Genomic DNA, 5,429 nt, shown 5'->3' with positions numbered 1-5,429 from the left:
CTAAACATCCAGCTTGTGTAGGAATGCTTTCCTTTAAGGATGCAACAGTTGTTGCAGGTGCATATCTATTTGGTCCAATATATGTACCATCATCAGTAAGGCGAAATCTCAGCTCCAGTAATTCATCTGCTACCATGCCTTGCCACAGAATGACTCTATGTAGTGTTTAAATCAACAGCAGTGTGGGATGAAGAAGCTCAATGCCACCCCTTTTTACTAATAGGGCTCAGCTTTAGGACTTTCAGAAGAGCCAGCCTATGAATCATCTCTGGATAAGACGACACCTAGCGACTGCACTGCCAAATGCTTAGAAGGCAATGCTGAATCCTGAAGACCTGTTGCATGGTTATCTACTTGAAGAACATGCTGAGCTTCATCAATATCACTGAGGATATCACGGAAGGCAGCCCAACCTTCGGCAGCTTCATTGCCAACTGGTACAATAATAGTGCTTCGATTGTGAGTGACCTCAGACACCTTCAAAAAGCGGCCTTGTTGATTCTCTCCAACATCAAAGTAGAACACCTTTGCGTCCAGCTGAACCTCGGTGCTCTCGAGTGGTAAGTCTTTGTTTGCAAGCTCCGAATTGTCTCCTGCTGTGTAATACTTAAACAGATCAACAAAGATGTTTATTCCGGAAGCAGGCACAATTATCATGGACTTAGAACCAGAGGTCTTCTCTGAGATCTTCAAATAGCAGCCACCTTTTTCTAGATATTGTTGATGATAGTGTTCAGCTAGATAAAACTCTGCAGCTGGTAAAATTTCAGTCACAATTTTTGCACCAAGGTGTTCCTCTTCAGCTTGCAGAGATGCTTTGGCTATCTACTCTTGCTCAGGTCTGTGGTAGTAGATGCCCGATTTGTATTGTGTTCTAACATCATTTCCCTGTCAATTGTATTGAGTGGGATCATGCTTTCCCCAAAAGACCTCCAAAATTTTTTCATATGTCACTTGTTCAGGATCATACTCAACTAGCACTGCTTCCACATGATTCGTTTTTCCAGAACAAACATCTTGATACGTAGGGCTCTTTGTATTTCCCTATGTATAGCCAACAGTGGTCAGAGTAAGGCTACACCTTCACAACACCAAAAACTCGTTGATATACAAGTTCTAAGCTCCAAAAACAACCAGCAGCAAAAGTGGCTTGTTGAAGAGTCATGGCTGATGGTTCCTATCACTTAAGTGATTCGAACGAGAGAGACGCAAGCTGAACACAGGTAGAGCGATGGGAGCCTGCAGCTTGTGTGTGTTGATCCGATGGTTTCTTCTTTTGCAGCGTCTGACTCTCACGAAGGCCGGCCAGCTCGACCCAAGCGCATCCACCTGAAGGTTTAGTACCTTTCCTTCATACGAAATGTGTTAAAATCCCGAGCTTGAATCAGGCCTCCGTCAAACGATTAGCTGAGAACGTGATGTCATTTACTGCTGCATCAAACTGTGGATTCGATTCTCCCTCTCCACTCGACATTCTGGTCAGGGCGAAGGTTGTTGATGATGAGGACACAGGTTTTTCGGATTAGCAGAATAGAAGGCGAAATTCATGAGGACCATAGAGATGATGGTGCTGCCCGTTGATAACATATTTGACATCCTTGAAATCCAAACCACGAGCAGCAACATCCGTAGCAGTCATTATAGGACTGCTCCCACTCTCAAACTTGGATAGAACCCAATCTCGTTCTGCTTGACTCTTGTCACCGTGGATTGAAAAAGCAGGCCAGCCATCCATGCGAAGCTCTTTTGTTTCCTTCAAAATACCCACAAGCTTTTTCTTGCATGCCTCGCATTTGCTGCTATCCAGAATGTATGTCCTGTTCTCCTCGAAGACATCAACAATGACAACCAGCGCTTGTCCCTCTGCTCCTCTCTGTCAATCACCTTCTCCTTATCTTCCGCACTCCGATAAATTTAACTGTAGTGATTCAAATTTAGAAAAGAGAGTGTTATATTTCATCTTCAGATGTGAATATTCCTCATCTTTCTTGTTAAGTCTTTTAGCCTGCAGTATTGTTTCCTCTTCAGCCTGTGATGCCTTCATACGTTCAAGGAGCAATGCTTCCTGTAAATTTGCAATAGTCAAACCCATTTCGTTGGCTTGAGACTCACATATAACTAGTTGATTACACACAGCCTGAAGATCTGATTCAAGTGAAGATGAACGGATCATTAGACTTCTATTAGCTTCTTTCTGTAGGAAAAGTTCATCTGTTAGAGAAAATACAAGTTCTTCCTTTTCTAGAACAGTTTGCCTCAACATTTCAATGTTGTCCTACATCATTTTCTCTTCCTCCAAAAACCTTAAAATCTTGTTCTCATTGCACTGCAGATCTTGCTCCAGCTGCTCAATCTTTTTCTTCTCTATGTCAAATTCCCTCTCCATTACAGAAAGCTGAGTAAGAGTTCTTTCCAGTGCACTGGAAAGCTCTTTCTGTTCATTCTCTGCTTCAACCCGAAGCTTCCTTTCTGAGATTAAATTGTTCTCTACATCATCCAAATGTTCCCTCTGGCTATCAGAGCACTGGTTCCTTTCTAATGATTCCTTAAGAACTAAATGAACTTCAACATGGTCTTGTAGAGAGAGATCATTCATCTCTTTAATAGTTTTATCTGCTTCAACATGATCAGAATTCAAGCCACGCTTAGCTGCTTGAAGATCAGCTTCCATGAGAACCCTCTCCTCTTCATGTTGTTCATTCTCAGCTTGAAGTTCACCCTCTGCTTTTTCTAGCCTTGCCTGCAGCCACATGACCTCTTCTTCAAGTTCTGCTATTCTTCTTAATGAGGCTTCTTCAAGGCTTCCTTTGATTCCAGGATATCCTGCACTTTTCTTGGAGTTCATCATTGAAATTAACAGCTTGATAATGTCCTTTGGCATCAGTTTTTCATATTTTTCTGACACACACATAACATGCACACAAACAGAAACACACACAAACACAAACACACAAGTGGAGTATGTACATTGGATGCGGGTACTGAAAAGGATGGAAAGATAATGCAGCAATCACACACAATGAAACACACACGAAAAGATAACACAGATGCACAACAAAAATGGAGGTGTTTACGGCTCGATGCGCAGCAGCATGACATCCACCCCCTCTAAACCTGCGCATCCTCCGAATGAGCCAACTATCCAGGATCATCCAAGTCCACAAACAGGTCCAGTCCTTCATCAGTTTCTGATAGACCTATTTCTCCATCAGCTTCATCATCCATATTCTCTGCTTCTTCTACTAGAATTTCTTCTGACTGCTCTTCTTCTGCCAATGCTTCAAGTGCATACTCTTCATCTTCTCTTCTCTTGAAAATCTTGACTCGTTTTCCAGCAATGGGCACCCTCAATACCGTCCCATCCAATTCAACCAACTCATAGGTAGCATTGTCAAAAACCTGTTTCACCTCATATGGTCCAAATTATCTTTGAACCATTTTTCTCATGCTACTATGCTGATTCTCTAGGCTACTGTCATAGACTAGAACCCAATCTCCCTCTTTTATGGCTCTAGGCTACAAGCGATGCCTCAAATCAAACCTGTCTTTGTTTCTGAGTCAAGCTGCCTTCAAACGATCAACTGCAAGCTGCACATCTTCTGCCCTTCTCTCTAGTTGACGAATCCGAAGAGCTACAAGCTCCTCTCTTGATAAATACTCATGCCATGGAAGAGCACTCCATGTGAGAGCACAAATTTCAGTAGGCATGACAGGCTTTTGCCCATACATCAACTCTGGAGGCATATATCCAGTAGTCACGCTATGTGTAGAGCGATCTGCCCATAATGCAAAAGGTAATAATCTCGTCCAATCTCCAATCCGACCTCTACAAGATTTTTCCAATGCCTTAACTATCGGCAGATGTCCTTTTTCGCTCTTGCCATTTCCCTCTGGATTATAGGCAGTAGTAAGAGCCAACTTAATCCCAAGCTGTGAGAAAAATTCTCTAGCTTCGTCTGCATCTAGCTCTCCACGATCAGCTGTAATCTTGCCTATACATCCATACCTGCAAAATATTTCTTCCAACAAGAATTTACATATTGTAGTGGTGGTCTTCGTCCGCAAAGATCTGCCTTCAACATAGTTTGTAAAATCCTCCCTGGCCAAAACAAGATATCTCATCTGCCAAAGTCCCACTGGCAAAGTAACCAAGTCAACCACCCATTTATAATGCATACATAGTAGATAGGTCGGATGCAACTCATCATGATGTCACACTAAAGAGTAAAGCTGACAGTCCCTGCAAGTCTCCACAAAGTGGGAAACATCTTTATACATCCCTTTCCACCAGTATCTTTCTTTGATTTTCTCATAGGTAGCCCACACACCTCTATGTCCAGCCCAAGAACTCTCATGAAACTTTCACATAATCTGTATCTGCATCGTTGCCTCACAAACTACTCTCAAGGGTAGGCCACCTCTCTTCTTTGGGTGCTTCCAAAGAAAACCATCTTTCAAGAAATACCCATAAGCCTTTCTTCTGATTTTCTTGAATACATCATCTGTCTAATCAGCTTTTCGAGTCAATGAACTCAGATACTGACCAATTTGCAACCACTCGTCAACATAGAGTTCTTCAGTAAAGGCTTCAACAGTAGATACATGACAGTCATGAACAAGGACAGAAGCTGCAAACTCTGTCTCATCATCTTCTGCAAGCATTAACTTCTCATCCTCATATCTCGCTCTAGACAGCATGTCAGCAAAACTGGATTATCTTTTCCTGCTATGTGTCGAAATTCTGGATTCAATGATTTGATGTAGGCAATCCACCGAAGCATCGCTATATCTGGAGTCGAACAACTAGTAATCATACCAAGCAAAGGCAAACAATCTCTCTCCACAACAACTGAAGCACCAATAAAATACCCTTTATCACACTTCAGTGCAGTGACTACTCCCTACAACTCTCTTTTAATCTGCGGATATCTTCTCTGTCGCTCATTAAGAACTTTAGCTCCAAAACGGATTGCATATCTATTCCCATCAGCATCATCCTGTCCCACTACCCAACCTATGCTAATAGGGCTAGTATCAACTGTCAACATGATTGGCCGTCCACACTGATAATCCGCCTTGCGAAGAGTAGGAGCTGACTGCAACAGCTTCTTGAGTTTACGCATGGCTTTCGAATGCTTCTCATCCCAATGAAACTTCTGCCCCTTTCGAAGCAGCTGATAGAGAACATCTGCTATGTGAGCAAAATGAGGAATCTAAATCATGTAAAATACACAAGCTCCCACAAATCTCCGCACCTCTGAAGTAGTCGAGCAATACTCTGCAATCCTGCTTATGGCATCCACCTTTGCGGGTGAAGGCTTCCTGCCATAATAACGAACCATATGCCCAACTATGATGACTTCATTAACACCAAAGACAGATTTCAGCCCTAAAAGAGTCAAATTCACCTCCTCTAATCGTGTCAATAT

General features: G+C 42.5%; 1 pseudogene; it reads right to left on the bottom strand.

The window, feature by feature from the left end:
• Nucleotides 1-216: 216 nt before the first annotated feature.
• On the bottom strand, nucleotides 217-1,301 carry LOC148020101 (uncharacterized; annotated as a pseudogene).
• Between the last annotated feature and the right edge of the window lie 4,128 nt (nucleotides 1,302-5,429).

Source organism: Lygodium microphyllum, chromosome 19 (genome assembly GCF_053477565.2).
Source record: "Lygodium microphyllum isolate KBCC chromosome 19, Lygodium_microphyllum_v1.1.10, whole genome shotgun sequence".
Lineage (NCBI taxonomy): Eukaryota > Viridiplantae > Streptophyta > Polypodiopsida > Schizaeales > Lygodiaceae > Lygodium > Lygodium microphyllum.
Note: the sequence above shows the minus strand (reverse complement) of the source record. Positions and strands in the feature narration are given on the sequence as shown.